Here is a 17,112-nt window from a genome sequence, read left to right as displayed (position 1 = left end):
AATTCTTATTTACAATGACAGCCTACCCCGGCCAAACCCTCCCCTAACCCAGACGACGCTGGACCAATTGTGCGCCGCCCTACGGGACTCGCGTTCCCGGCCGGTTGTGATACAGCCCAGGACTGAACCAGGGCCTGTAGTAACGCCTCTAGCACTGAGTTGCAGTGCCTTAGACCACTGTGCCACTCGGGGGCCACTTATTTAAGATACTTTTTGAATATGTAGGGTTTCAGATGTTTTTGGAATATGGGCAGGGACTCTGCTGACCCAGCTTCAGAGGAAAGCTGGTTCCACCATTGGTGTGCCAGGACAGAGACGAGCTTGGAGTGGGCTAAGCGGGGGTGGGAGGGCCAAGAGACCAGAGGTGACAGAACGGAGTGCTTGAGTTGGGGTGTAGGGTTTGAGCATAGCCTGAAGGTAGGGAGGGGCAGTTCCTCTTGTTGCTCCATAGGCAAGTACCATGGTCTTGTAGTTGATGCGAGCTTTGACTGGAAGCCAGTGGAGTGTGCGGAGGAGCGGGGTGATATGGGAGAAGTTAGGAAGGTTGAACACCAGACGAACTGCAGCGTTCTGGATAAGTTGCACTGATTTGATGGGACAAGGGGGAGCCCAGCCAACAGTGAGTTGCAGTAGTCCAGACGGGATATGAAAATTAACTGGATTAGGACCTGAGCCACTTCCTGTGTGAGGTAGGGTCATACTCTATGGATGTTGTAGAGCATGAACCTGCCGGTGCGAGTCTGTGCTTTGACGTTTGGGTGTTGTCCAGGGTCACGCCAAGGTTATTTGCACTCTGGGAGGAAGACACAGTGGAGTTCTCAGCAGTTATGGAAGGTGAGGAAGAGCAGCTCCATCTTATTGAGATTGAGCTTGTGGTGGGTTGAGAGATAGCGAGAGAGTTGGTCAGAGACAGCACGCTCAAGTGTTTTGGAAAGAAAAGAAAGAAGGGATACCGGTCTGTCGTTTGTTGACGTCAGAGGAGTCAAGTATTGGTTTCTTGAGGAGGGGAGCGATCGGGCCATTTTGAAGTCCTAGGGAACGTAGCCAGTGGTCAGGGATGAGTTGATGAGGGAAGTAAGGAATGGGAGAAGGTCTCCAGAGATGGTCTGGAGAGGGGAGGAGGGGATGGGGTCAAATGGACAGGTTGTCGGGTGGCCGAATCTCAGTAGTCACAGGATTTTGTCTGGAGAGAGAGGGAAGAAAGAGGTCATGTAGTAAGGTAGTTCTGTGTGAGTGGGACCAGTGGACATAATAGGCTGAGTGAATGAGGAGTGAATGTCGTCAACCTTCTTTTGAAGTACTTTACAATGTCGTCTACAGAGAGGGGGGAGGGAAGGGGAGGAAGAGAAAGTCGAGAGGATGGAGTGAAAGGATGATAGGTCCTCCGCATACACACACACACATGAACACAGTCAACATAATTTAGCTGCTGTTGTGACATTTCTTTCATTAATCTGATGACTGTTATTTATCTCATCAACTAACTATGTTAAATTGTTACCCAATTAACCTCACTAGGGCGTGTGGGACGCTCGTTTTGTTCGATAATGTCCCTCTTTATGTCCAAAAACCTCAGTTTTGTTGGTGCGTTTAGTTCAGTAATCCAAAGGCACAAAGCGCGCTCTCAACATCCAGACGAAAAGTTAAAAAAGTACAATAAAAGTTCGTAGAAACATGTCAAACGATGTTTAAAATCAATCCTCAGGTTGTTTTTGTCATGAATAATCAATAATATTTCAACCGGACCAAAGATTCGTCAATAGAAAAGGAAAAACAAGAAAAGCGCGCTCCCGATCACACGCTGGACTCATGTCTGGAAATGTCCACTGTCCACTCATTGAAAGTGCTGTATCTCCCTAATTTTTCAGAGTAAAAGCCTGAAACAATGCCTAAAGAATGGCCACATGTAGAAGAAGCCATTTGTATGGTGGATAGGCTTTCAATGGAAAAACAGCCTTTCAAAATAATAGTACTTCCTGGATGGATTTTCCTCAGGTTTTCGCCTGCCATATCAATTCTGTTATACCCACAGACATTATTTTAACCGTTTTGGAAACTTTTGTGTTTTCTATCCAAATCTACCAGTTATATGCATATCCTAGCTTCTGGGCCTGACTGGCAGGCAGTTTAATTTGGGCACACTTTTCATCCAAAATTCCGAATGCTGCCCCCTACACTAGTGAAGTTAAATTAATTATGTAACAATTAACTCATTAGGATTTGGGGCACCACGAGAGCCGTTTTTTAAAGAGTTACCATCTCCTGAATTACACTCTAAAGGTCTTTACCTATCACATCCATAAAACAGTCAACGTATTAACCTGTTAGGGCTAGGGGGCAGTATTGACACGGCTGGATAAAAAACATACCCGATTTAATCTGGTTACCACTCCTACCCAGTAACTAGACTATGCATATACTTATTACATATGGATAGAAAACACCCTAAAGTTTCTAAAACTGTTTGAATGGTGTCTGTGAGTATAACCTAACTCAAATGGCAGGTCAAAACCTGAGAGATTCCTTTACAGGAAGTGGCCTGTCTGACCATTTCTTGAACTTCTTTTCCATCTCTATCTTTTACTAAGGATCTCTGCTCTAACGTGACACTTCCCACGTCTTCCATAGGCGCTCAGAGCCCGGGAAAAAACAGAATGTCGTCATCCCAGCCCCAGGCTGAAACACATTATCGCCTTTCTCAAGTGGCCGATCAAGGGACTCTGGGCTTATGCGCGTGACCCGACCGCCCCCGCCTTTGTGATTTTTTCCTCTGTTTGCCGAAAAGGAGATTCCCTGTCGGAATATTATCGCTATTCTACGAGAAAAATGTCGTAAAAATTGATTTTAAACAGCGGTTGACATGCTTCGAAGTACGGTAATGGAATATTTAGAATTTTTTTGTCACGACTTGCGCCATGCGCACGACCCTTCTTTACCATTTCGGATAGTGTCTGGAACGCACGAACAAAACGCCGCTATTCGGATATAACGATGGATTATTTTGGACCAAACCAACATTTGTTATTGAAGTAGCAGTCCTGGGAGTGCATTCTGACGAAGACAACAAAAGGTAATCAAACTTTTATAATAGTAAATATGATTATGGTGAGTGCTAAACTTGCCGGGTGTCTAAATAGCTAGCCCGTGATGCCTGGGCTATGTACTTAGAATATTGCAAAATGTGCTTTCACCAAAAAGCTATTTTAAAATCGGACATATCGAGTGCATAGAGGAGGTCTGTATCTATAATTCTTAAAATAATTGTTATGCTTTTTGTGAACGTTTATCGTGAGTAATTTAGTAAAATGTTAGCGAATTCCCCGGAAGTTTGCGGGGGGTATGCTAGTTCTGAACGTCACATGCTAATGTAAAAAGCTGGTTTTTGATATAAATATGAACTTGATTGAACAAAACATGCATGTATTGTATAACATAATGTCCTAGGGTTGTCATCTGATGAAGATCATCAAAGGTGAGTGCTGCATTTAGCTGTCTTCTGGGTTTTGGTGACATTATATGCTGGCTTGAAAAATGGGTGTCTGATTATTTCTGGCTTGGTACTCTGCTGACATAATCTAATGTTGTGCTTTCGTTGTAAAGCCTTTTTGAAATCGGACAGTGTGGTTAGATTAACGAGAGTCTTTAAATAGCTGTAAAATAGTCATATGTTTGAGAAATTAAAGTAATAGGATTTTTAAGGTTTTGAAAATCGCGCCACAGGCTTAAAGTGGCTATTACGTAGGTGGGACGAATTCGTCCCGCCTAGCCCAGAGAGGCTAATCGTAACCTCTTATAATATCATCATTCTGAACATTCATAACCTCCTGCATCTGCAAAAACCCCAGCCTTACTTATGATTCAGTGCTACACAAATTGGTTTCATTATTTATTTACTAGCCAACTAAATGAAAACACAGAATAAACATACACACTTAATACATTAGAAAAAGGTCCTTAGCGGACTGACACAATATGGTGGCTTTAACACAATAACATGGAGAGGGAGAGAGAAAGAGAGAAAGAGACACTTATCATTGATACATTTTCAAAACTCTACTCACAGTAATCATATACTTTGCAGACGAATTGCCGCCCTTCTGGAGTAAGAAATCATGAATGTATTTACGTGTAAATGCCTTCATTCGCCGTTTATCTCTGTCGGAACCAGCCCTCCTTAGGAAGAGTGATGGGCCTTTCAGCTGCACGCTTGTATGGCTCTGATTGGCCGAAAGGGGTCCAGACCTATATCTTTTACTGTTGTTTACGCTGGACGATGCTCCTTTGTAGATAGGCTAGCCAGCCGTGTCAATGGTTCCCATTGGTTGACGAGAGTAGCATACTACGGTGATTTGAGAAGAGTAGTAGAGTGGTCCCACTTAAATCGCTTTTCTAGATACTTTTCTTAGGACAGCTAATCAGCTGTACCAATGATTGTCTGAGATGGGAGTTTTCTTCTCCAAATCGTGTTGTTATTCAGGTTTCGAACCACTTGGACATGAGCTTCAGCTTGACGCATTTCTGGTCTAAATGTTAATTTCTTTACCAATCATGTTATGCACTCTGGCCAACAGGGACGGTTCCATCAGGCTGACACGCTCTCTGAACTCACTCGGGCGTGGTTACTTACTGTGCAAAGTTATAGAAGTCAAATAATCTTATGGCTCCTAAAATCATATTCCCATCTTAACAAAAATACTTTTATAATTTTTCAATTTTTCATATTTCATATACAACGTTAAGGATGGAGACTTGGTACATGTAGTGTATATACTTTTCAAGTTACAGTATTTCTTTTAGAACACTTTTAATGACATCACAAAATAAAAACCAATATGACATTAGTTTTCTATAACTCACCACTGACCAGCTCCCCATTGACCATTCCCCATGATCTCTGTTAGGAATATTTTTCCAGTATTCACTATAGAACGTGTTAGAGTTTAGGCGGGAAATCTCTGTGAAATTTGGAGAAGGATGCCAAAAGGAACACAGCTAACTCTCACGTGAGCGTGCGCCACTGAGCTCATGTCATTTTCTCAGTGATCTGACTCCATATGCTCTTATTCTCTCCCCATTCACAGTAGAAGCCTGAAACAACGTTCTAAAGACTGTTGACATCTAGTGGAAGCCTTAGGAAGTGCAAAATGACCCCACAGACACTGTATATTGGATAGGGAATCACTTGAAAAACTACAAACCTCAGGTTTCCACACTTCCTGGTTGGATTTCTTCTCAGGGTTTTTGCCTGCCATATGAGTTCTGTTATACTCACAGACATCATTCAAACAGTTTTAGAAACTTCAGAGTGTTTTCCATCCACATTTACTAATAATATGCATATCTTAGCTTCTGGGACTGAGTAGCAAGCAGTTTACTCTGGGCACCTTCTTCATCCGGACGTCAAAATACTTCCCCCCACCCAAGAGAGGTTAAGTAATTGCTTTTTCTGGCCACTCTTCCATAAAGCCCAGCTCTGTGGCGTGTACGGCTTAAAGTGGTCCTATGGACAGATACTTCAATCTCCGCTGTGGAGCTTTGCAGCTCCTTCAGGGTTATCTTTGGTCTCTTTGTTGCCTCTCTGATTAACGCCCTCCTTGCCTGGTCCATGAATTTTGGTGGGCTTGGCAGGTTTGTTGTGGTACCATATTCTTTCTTAAAATTTTTTATAATAACTGATTATGGTGCAGTTTCCTTGCTGGTGCCCTGTGCATAGTGTTGTTGCAGACTCTGGGGCCTTTCAGAACAGGTGTATACATACTGAGATCATGTGACACTTAGATTGCACACAGGTGGACTTTATTTAACTAATTATGTGACTTCTGAAGGTAATTGGTTGCACCAGATCTTATTTAGGGGCTTCATAGCAAAGGCGGTGAATACATATGCACAAACCACGTTTCTGGTGTTTTTTTGTAACAAGTAATTTCTTTCATTTCACTTCACCAATTAAGACTACATTTTTATATTTTACATTTTATTCATTTAGCAGAGGCTCTTATCCAGAGTGACTTACAGTAGTGAATGCATACATTTCATACATTTTTTTTTCCCGTACTGGTCCCCCGTGGGAATCAAACCCACAACCCTGGCGTTGCAAACACCATGCTCTACCAACTGAGCCACACAGGTCAGTGTGTATGTCCATTGCATGAAATCCAAATAAAAATATAATTCAATTACAGGTTGTAATGCAACAAAATAGGAAAAACGCGAAGGGGGATGAATACTTTTGCAAGGCACTGTAGAGGAGTTAGGGTGTCTGAAAAGGTGGTTTTATCTGGTGCAGGAGGAACGCTGAGAGAACTCATTCCCCAGGTATAACAGAAAACCACAGCAACCTCTGATAATGCAGTCTCTGTCTTTCTCTCTCACACACAGGCATGCATGCACAGGCACACATGCATGCACACACACACAGACACACACGCACACCCACACATGCACACCCGTCTGATAATGCCACTTTCACAGACAGATGGCGGAGATATGAGGAGGAGATACATTTCCATCTCCTACACAGGAAAGAAAGCGAGAATGGAAAAAATAAAGGAAGACATTCCCATTCCTCTTGGTTACCTTTCTCTTTTGTATACTTTTCCTGCGGCATGGCCTAAAAAAGACAAACACTCCTCTCTCTCCCTCTGTTTCTGTCTCTCTCTCTCACACGCACACACACTGATTCATGCACGCACACACAGTCAGATAATGAGAGTAATTCCAGGGTGAAGATGAGTGTGTGTGATGTGTCCGTATTGGTCCAGGCCTGAGAGGGAAAGAGAGAAGCAAAATAGAAGGAGAGAAATAGAGGCAGAGTGTTAGAGGGGAAAGGAGAGAGAAAGATAGAGAAATAATGGAAGAGAGAGACATAGAGGGAGAGAGAGAAATAAAGAAAGAGAAGTAGAGGCAAAGAGAGAGAGAGCTCATCGGTGGGAGTATAGGAAAAGATGAGGGGTTATAGAGAGAGATGTTCACTGTCAGAACTGATGAAACTCAGAGGTTTAGTCGTGGAAAAGTGTGTGTGTGTGTGAGTGAGTGTGGGTTGGGTCGTTGTCCTATCCTTGTGGGGACCTAAAAAAAAGAAAAAGTCCCCACGAGGACAGTAAATAAAGGAAAACACAAAAGGCTATTTTAGGCTTTGGTGTTTGGTTAAATGGTAGGGTTACAATTAGGTTTAGAGTTAGAATTAGGGTTAGGGGTTAGGTTTATGGTTAGGAATTAGGGTTTGGGGTTAAGGTTAGAGTTAGTGTAAGGGTTAGGGTCAGGTGAAATAGGACTTTGAATGGAAATACATTTTATGTCCATGTGTTTGTGTGTGCATGTGTGCAGCCAGATCACTCAAGATTGATTTTGAAATTTGACGTCTGTCCATGTCCTTAGGACGTCAGGGAATGTCTTCAAAACCAGCCTCAACAGCGAGCTCTATTACCTTCAAGTAAGCTTGGGTTTTGTTGGTGCATTGTGGACAGGGGAGTAATCCCATGACTCCCATACATTTTTTTTATTTCATCCCATGACTCCGGATCCAAAGGACACATGTTCAATCCCAGTGGTAGACACTTGTTTTTAATTGTTTTATTTAAATCCTATCCCAAACTTTGACCCTTAATTTAACCATTCAGAAATTAAGGCCTAAACTTAATGTTTTAACCCTATCAAAAACATTAACCTTTAACTTCGAAATTTGACTTTGAGAAATGGAATGATGCTAAGTAGGAGGAGCAACCCAGGGTGTCAAAAACCCTTCAAAAATTGAAATCTGGAGCAACTTTAAATTTGACGTTTGGAGAAATGTCAGATTCTGAAGTCAAATTGGTAAAACTGTGAGGTATTGTTGATGTGTGTGTGTCATGGCCTTGGTTCAGCATTCCGTTGATTTTAGCCTCTCTCTCCTCTCATTCCACTATTGCTGTCTTATTGTCAGAATGTCCGCTCAGCCGATTGCTTCATATCATTAACCAATAATATACCAGCAGCATGTTAATGTTTCATGACCAAGGCTTCTGCGGTCAATTACTAATGAATTGTGGACTTGTTGAGAAGGCTTGGAGGTATCAGGAATCAAGGTAAGACTCAAGTGCAGACTGTGTGAAGCAACAATTTTTATTGTAACCACAGGGGAAGGCAAACGACAGGTCAAGGCAGGCAGGGGTTGATAATCCAGAGGTGGAGCAAAGGTACAGGACGGCAGGCAGGCTCAGAGTCAGGGACAGGCAGAGTTCAGTAATTCAGAGGTGGAGCAAAGGTACAGGACGGCAGGCAGGCTCGGGGTCAGGGACAGGAAGAGTTCAGTAATTCAGAGGTGGAGCAAAGGTACAGGACGGCAGGCAGGCTCAGAGTCAGGGACAGGCAGAGTTCAGTAATTCAGAGGTGGAGCAAAGGTACAGGACGGCAGGCAGGCTCGGGGTCAGGGACAGGCAGAGTTCAGTAATTCAGAGGTGGAGCAAAGGTACAGGACGGCAGGCAGGCTCAGGGTCAGGGACAGGCAGAGTTCAGTAATTCAGAGGTGGAGCAAAGGTACAGGACGGCAGGCAGGCTCAGGGTCGGGGACAGGCAGAGTTCAGTAATTCAGAGGTGGAGCAAAGGTACAGGACGGCATGCTGGGTCAGGGACGGGCAGAGTGGTCAGGCGGCCGGGTACAGGGTCAGGACAGGCAAGGGTCAAAAACCAGGAGGATGAGAAAAAGAGAGGCTGGGAAAAGACAGGAGCTGACAGGACAAATGCTGGTAAGCTTGACAAACAAGACGAACTGGCAACAGACAAACAGAAAACACAGGTACTCAAGTACACAGGGGATAATGGGAAAGATGGGCGACACCTGGAGGGGGGTGGAGACAAGCACAAAGACAGGTGAAACAGATCAGGGCGTGACAGGAGGAGAGGCACAGACTGTTACAGTTCTGTTCTGTGTGTGTGTGTGTGTGTGTGTGCGTGTGTGCGTGTGTGCGTGTGTGCGTGTGTGCGTGTGTGCGTGTGTGTGTGTGGTGGGCAGTAATATTTGACATGCTTATATACAGTATATATGATATTTTAAATACCTCACGTGACTCGTAATAAGAATGTTTATCTGACTTAAATAAAGATCATATAAAATATACATGAATGCATTAGGCAATGAGTTGACGTAGACTGGCAAGAATTGGTCTGAGAATGCTATATATCAAAGGAAGATATGTAATGAAATTGTACAATGAATGGATTCACATACAAGGCATAATGTAAGGACATATGCTGAGAGACGAGAAGCAAGTACAGGGAGTGAACATTAAATTAATAAGCAGACATGAAACAGGACAGGGGCAGCATCTGGACAGGGGAAACAAAATTACATTAATCCTGACAGGGGGAACAACCTAAGGAACAGACAGATATAGAAGCGGCAATCAACAATGTAATGGGGTTGCCAGTTTGGAGCGAGCAGTCGCACCACGCTTCGCTCCACAGGTAATATTACACTTCACTATATTACAACGGCTTGATTTGTTTGATCTGAGCAATTCTTCTTAGCTAGCTACATAGCCGTCTTTGTATCAAAGATAATTGTGTAGTTTAGAGAAATTGAGTAATTATCGAGGCTAGCTATCTTCGTCCTCCTAACGTAGTCAACACTGCTAGCTGCTAGCTAGCTAGTCATCACTGCTAGCTAGCCAACTTCTACCGACTAGCAGCACTGCAGAAACTATTACATTACAACGTAACGACTTGATTAGTGTGGTGTTAGTGTTAGTTAGCCAGCTACATAGTTGTCTTTGCTGTCTCTGTATCTAAGATAATTGTGTAGTTTGAGTTTGAGTATTATCGAGGTGAGCTAGCCAGACGCGACGCGGCGCCAGACTTACTCAACACACCTAGTCATCATTAACCTACTGCCAGCTAGCCAACCGTTACCGACTAGCAGCGCTGTAGATACTAATACTTTACAACGGAACGATTTGACTAGTGCAGTGTTACCTAGCTAGCTACTTAGTTGTCTTTGTCATAGCTTGATAATTGTTAGCTAGCCAGCCATCGAGGTTAGCTAGCCAGCTATTTCCGTCCCCCGCGACGCCATTTTTCCTAACCCAGCCAACTATTACCGGCGAGCAGCATTGTAGAAACTAAATACATTACAAGGAACGTCTTGATTAGTGTTATGTTAGCTAGCTAGCTACAAAGTTGCTTTGTATCATGACAAGGTGTAGTACTGAAACTATCGAGGTTACCTAGCCAGCTACACGTTCAAAGTCAACAACGCAGCCACTGCTAGCTAGCCTACTCCACCAGCCAGCAGTACTGTATCATTTTAGTCAATAAGATTTTTGCAACGTAAGCTTAACTTCCTGAACATTCGAGACGTGTAGTCCACTTGTTATTCCAATCTCCTTTGCATTAGCGTAGCCTCTTCTGTAGCTTGTCTACTATGTGTCAGTCTATCCCTGTTCTCTCTCCTCTGCACAGGCCTATGCTACCCTCCAGTCCCTAGACTTCCTGGCGCTGACGGAAACATGGATTACCACAGATAACACTGCTACTCCTACTGCTCTCTCCTCGTCTGACTACGTGTTCTCGCATACCCCTAGAGCATCGAGCCAGCGGGGTGGTGGCACTGGAATCCTCATCTCTCCCAAGTGGACATTCTCTCTTTCTCCCCTGACCCATCTGTCTATCTCCTCATTTGAATTCCATGCTGTCACAGTTATCAGCCCTTTCAAGCTTAACATCCTTATCATTTATCGCCCTCCAGGTTCCCTTGGAGAGTTCATCAATGAGCTTGACGCCTTGATAAGTTCCTTTCCTGAGGATGGCTCACCTCTCACAGTTCTGGGTGACTTTAACCTCCCCACGTCTACCTTCGACTCATTCCTCTCTGCCTCCTTCTTTCCACTCCTCTCCTCTTTCGACCTCACCCTCTCACCTTCCCCCCCTACTCACAAGGCTGGCAATACGCTTGACCTCATCTTTACTAGATGCTGTTCTTCCACTAATCTCATTGCAACTCCCCTCCAAGTCTCCGACCACTACCTTGTATCCTTTTCCCTCTCGCTCTCATCCAACACTTCTCACTCTGCCCCTACTCGGATGGTATCGCGCCGTCCCAACCTTCGCTCTCTCTCTCCCGCTACTCTCTCCTCTTCCATCCTATCATCTCTTCCCTCTGCTCAAACCTTCTCCAACCTATCTCCTGATTCTGCCTCCTCAACCCTCCTCTCCTCCCTCTCTGCATCCTTTGATTTCCTCTGTCCCCTATCCTCCAGGCCGGCTCGGTCCTCCCCTCCTGCTCCGTGGCTCGACGACTCACTGCGAGCTCACAGAACAGGGCTCCGGGCAGCCGAGCGGAAATGGAGGAAAACTTGCGTCCCTGCGGACCTGGCATCCTTTCACTCCCTCCTCTCTACATTTTCCTCTTCTGTCTCTGCTGCTAAAGCCACTTTCTACCACTCTAAACTCCAAGCATCTGCCTCTAACCCTAGGAAGCTCTTTGCTACCTTCTCCTCCCTCCTGAATCCTCCTCCCCCTCCCCCCCCTCCTCCCTCTCTGCGGATGACTTCGTCAACCATTTTGAAAAGAAGGTTGACGACATCCGATCCTCATTTGCTAAGTCAAACGACACTGCTGGTCCTGCTCACACTGCCCTACCCTGTGCTTTGACCTCTTTCTCCCCTCTCTCTCCAGATGAAATCTCGCGTCTTGTGACGGCCGGCCGCCCAACAACCTGCCCACTTGACCCTATCCCCTCCTCTCTTCTCCAGACCATTTCCGGAGACCTTCTCCCCTACCTCACCTCGCTCATCAACTCATCCTTGACCGCTGGCTACGTCCCTTCCGTCTTCAAGAGAGCGAGAGTTGCACCCCTTCTGAAAAAACCTACACTCGATCCCTCCGATGTCAACAACTACAGACCAGTATCCCTTCTTTCCTTTCTCTCCAAAACTCTTGAACGTGCCGTCCTTGGCTAGCTCTCTTGCTATCTCTCTCAGAATGACCTTCTTGATCCTAATCAGTTAGGTTTCAAGACTGGGCATTCAACTGAGACTGCTCTTCTCTGTGTCACGGAGGCTCTCCTCACTGCTAAAGCTAACTCTCTCTCCTCTGCTCTCATCCTTCTAGACCTATCTGCTGCCTTTGATACCGTGAACCATCAGATCCTCCTCTCCACCCTCTCCGAGCTGGGCATCTCCGGCGCCGCCCACGCTTGGATTGCGTCCTACCTGACAGGTCGCTCCTACCAGGTGGCGTGGCGAGAATCTGTCTCCGCACCACGTGCTCTCCCCCAGGGCTCTGTTCTTGGCCCACTCCTATTCTCGCTATACACCAAGTCACTTGGCTCTGTCATATCCTCACATGGTCTCTCATATCATTCCTATGCAGATGACACACAATTAATCTTCTCCTTTCCCCCTTCTGACAACCAGGTGGCGAATCGCATCTCTGCATGTCTGGCAGACATATCAGTGTGGATGACGGATCACCACCTCAAGCTGAACCTCGGCAAGACGGAGCTGCTCTTCCTCCCGGGGAAGGACTGCCCCTTCCATGATCTCGCCATCACGGTTGACAACTCCCTTGTGTCCTCCTCCCAGAGTGCTAAGAGCCTTGGCGTGACCCTGGACAACACCCTGTCGTTCTCCACCAACATCAAGGCGGTGACCCGATCCTGTAGGGTCATGCTCTACAACATTCGCAGAGTACGACCCTGCCTCACACAGGAAGCGGCGCAGGTCCTAATCCAGGCACTTGTCATCTCCCGTCTGGATTACTGCAACTCGCTGTTGGCTGGGCTCCCTGCCTGTGCCATTAAACCCCTACAACTCATCCAGAACGCCGCAGCCCGTCTGGTGTTCAACCTTCCCAAGTTCTCTCACGTCACCCCGCTCCTCCGCTCTCTCCACTGGCTTCCAGTCGAAGCTCGCATCCGCTACAAGACCATGGTGCTTGCCTACGGAGCTGTGAGGGGAACGGCACTTCCGTACCTTCAGGCTCTGATCAGGCCCTACACCCAAACAAGGGCACTGCGTTCATCCACCTCTGGCCTGCTCGCCTCCCTACCTCTGAGGAAGCACAGTTCCCGCTCAGCCCAGTCAAAACTGTTCGCTGCTCTGGCACCCCAATGGTGGAACAAGCTCCCTCACGACGCCAGGACAGCGGAGTCAATCACCACCTTCCGGAGACACCTGAAACCCCACCTCTTCAAGGAATACCTGGGATAGGATAAAGTAATCCTTCTAACCCCCCCCTTAAAAGATTTAGATGCACTATTGTAAAGTGGTTGTTCCACTGGATATTATAAGGTGAATGCACCAATTTGTAAGTCGCTCTGGATAAGAGCGTCTGCTAAATGACTTAAATGTAAATGTAAATGTAATGGAGTCCAGGTGAGTCCAAAGACGCACGATGGTGACAGGTGTGCGTAATGATGGGCAGCCTGGCGCCCTCGAGTGCCAGGGAGCAGGGGCAAGCGTGAGAGTACCCCCCCCCCGACGGGCCAGCCGAGACATGGGAGTCGGACGATCCGGCTGAGGCGTGGAAGCTCGACGAGCCGGCTGAGGCATGGGAGCCCGAAGTGCCGGCTGAGGCGTGGGAGCCCGATTAGTTCGGCTGAAGCGTGAAAGCCTGATGATCCCGCTGAGGCGTGGGAGCCTGACAAACTGGCTGAGGTGCGGGAGCTTGACAAGCGGGCTGAGGCATGATGTGGGATGTGAGCCTGATGAGCCAGCTGAGGCATGGGGGCCTGACAAGCTGGCTGAGGCATGACGTGGGATGGGAGCCTGATGAGCCGGCTGAGGCATGGGAGCCTGACGAGCTGGCTGAGGCATGACGTGGGATGGGAGCCTGCCGAGCCAACCGAGGCAAAGAAACCTCTCGAGCCAGCTAAGGCGTGGAAACTCAACGAGCCAGCTGAGGCAACCCCGGTTCCTTTGGCGGTGGCACCCGGACCTGACATCACCTACAAAAACAAAAAACTCTCTGATGCTTCAAATATTGGTGTCAGCATTCTGTAAGGACAGACGCATGGAGACGAAAAGCAAGTACAGGAAGTGAACATGTAATTAATAAGCAGACATGAAATAGGACAGGGACAGCATCTGGACAGGGGAAACAAAAAAACATTAAAACCTGTTGGGGCTACAGGTTAGCAATGAACCCCGAGCCGGGATTGCTAACAAGGCTGGAAATTCAAAACATCAAAAATCTAATAATTTCAATTTCTCAAACAATCAACTATTTTACACAATTTAAATGATAAACATCTCCTTAATCTAACCACATTGTTCGATTTTCAAAGAGGCTTTACGGCAAAAGCATAAAGTTAGATTATGTTAGGACAGTACATAGCCACAAAAGTACAAACATCCATTTTCAATTCAAGGTCAGGCGTCACCAAAAGCAGAAACCAGCTTGAATTATGCACTAACTTTTGTCAATCTCCATCAGATGACACTCCTAGGACATTATGTTATACAATACATGACTTTTTTGTTCCATCAAGTTCATATTTATATCCAAAAACAGCATTTTACAGTAGCGTGAAATTCAGATTTTTTTCTTCTCTGAAATGCTTCCGGTGAACATAACAAAATTACTATTCGAAAACATTGGTAAATTATAATATTGTCATTCAAAGAATAATATATTATCATCTCGTAATTGCTACCGAATGGCCAGATCTCAAAATAACTTTACTGGGAAATCACATTTTGCAATAAACGGGGTGCTATGCTAAGAACAACAGGCTATGCTATACAGTTAGCATCATCTAAAATCGATAATAACATTGTAAATAACCCCTTACCTTTGATTATCTCCATCAGAAGGCAGGATCCCAGGTCCGGAAGGCATTCCAGGTCCGGAACAAATGTGGTTTCTTTTGACAAAGTTCATAATTTATGTCCAAATAACACCAAGTACTTAGCGTTCATTATGCTCCCACAAAACGTGGTGGGGGCCTGGTAAAATCACGCCGAAAAGCTAAAAAAACCTAGTAAATAATCTATTTATGTTCGTTCAAACATGTCAAATGTTGTTTAGCATTAATCTTTTGGTCCATTTTTAACGTTAAACATCAGTAATATTTTCACACAACCTATCCTATGTCTAGATAAAAAATGATGACAAACTCACGTTTCTCAGATTTATGCGCAGGCGCAAAAAAATGAAGTGATGACATGTCAACTTCCTTGGATTCTAATTTGCTCTCTGTTTATCATAGACGCTTCAAACAACTTTATAAAGATCGTTGACATCTAGTGGAAGCCGTAGGTGTTGCGAAATTAATCCTTTCTCACTATGGTATCTATAAAACAATGACACTAAATAGTACAGTCACAAAATTCACATTTTTTTAAATCTATTTTTCACAGGTTTTTGCCTGCAATATGAGTTTTGTTATACTTACAGACACCATTCAAACTGTTTTAGAAAATTCAGAGTGTTTTCTATCCGAATGTGTTAATAATATGCATATCCTAGCTTCTGAGTTGGTGTAGGAGGCAGTTAAAAATGGGCACATATTTTTTTCAAAATGTCTCAATACTGCCCCCGAGCCCCAACAGGTTAATGCTGACACGGGGAACAAACTGAGGAACAGACAGATATAGAAGGGGCAATCAACAAAGTAATGGTGTCCAGGTGAGTCCGAAGATGCGGTGCTGCGAGTAACGATGATGACAGGTGTGCGTAATGATGGGCAGCCTGGTGCACTCGAGCGTCAGGGAGGGGGAGCGGGAACAGGCGTGACACATAAAGCTTAAGTTACAAGAATTAACAACCATTACAAAGCATACTTCTAGGCATATAGATCCTAAGGTTAACTTAGAAGACAAAGCATGAACAAAGAGATGCCTTCTAGGCAATTAGAATTAATCATGCAACCTTCCTCCATGGATTGGATACAGGATAAGAGGGAGAACAAAGGAATTTAATTCCATTTATAACATCTGAAGGTGTAACCTTTCAACCCAAGACCAACAACCACTGACCAATCAAACTATACCAAGTTGACAGTAAAACCTGATGACCAAGGCCCAATCTCCACATGGTCTCACAGCATTTACATTCTTGTGTGGGAGATGAGACCAGTGTAAATAAGACAGAATTCCTGAGAGGACCATAAAACTCTATACAGATACAAGTAACCACAGAGATCATACATCAAAATACTGTAGAGAGCATCAGAGTTATCCTTAGTGAACAAGTTTAAGAGAGATACCAGACATGGATACTATAGTATTACTCTATCATATTCAACAGTCAGTCTCTGGATACTGTAACAGAGAGATACACTTTGACCACTCAGAAAGGTGAAGGGCTGACTAGTCCTTTGGCATTGTTCTCTGTCTTCCAACTCCAGGTGTCAGAGAGCACATAAATTAGGGCAGAGCCGACATGTGTGTGTGTGTGTGTGTGTGTGTGTGTGTGTGTGTGTGTGTGTGTGTGTGTGTGTGTGTGTGTGTGTGTGTGTGTGTGTGTGTGTGTGTGTGTGTGTAAGAGAGAGAGAGAGAGAGAGAGAGAGAGAGAGAGAGAGAGAGCAGACGTACACTCTTCAGGTCAGTAGCTGTCCGTTGGAGTGTGTGTCCAGCAATCTGTTGGCCATGCCTCTGTAACCATGATAATTAGAGACCTACCCCCTGTTAGGAGCTATAAACACACACACACACACGTTACTGACCATATGACAGAGCACTTTCATAGACCGCAATGCAGAATTACGTGTGACAACAACTTCTTGTTCCAACTAACTCTCTTGTTTATCTGACTATAATGGCCAGTAGTTTGACCACAACTAATGTTACCTCACAGTTCTTATGAGTCTACCTGTTTACTTCACTGTACTGCCTGTAGCCATATTGACCAAATTGAATGGTTGTAAGTAGCTACCTTGTCTACAGGACGCTAGGCACACTTCGAAGTACACTCCTTAGTGCACTAGCTCCTCCGTGTGAGGGTCCATACATCACCGGGCTGAGACAGGGCTGAGGACTATGTGTAATGGAGCATGGCTAATGCTATTAGCACTGGGACACAAATGCTCTGTGGGGAATCAAAGACAAGGCGCTCGTTTTGGGGGGGAACACTATCCCAGAGGACCAACTTTCTGCCGCATGAGCAGACCGGCTCTACCTAGGAGGGGGAAGTGTT

Source organism: Salmo salar, chromosome 10 (genome assembly GCF_965601325.2).
Source record: "Salmo salar chromosome 10, fSalSal1, whole genome shotgun sequence".
Lineage (NCBI taxonomy): Eukaryota > Metazoa > Chordata > Actinopteri > Salmoniformes > Salmonidae > Salmo > Salmo salar.
This window is presented reverse-complemented; position numbering follows the sequence as displayed.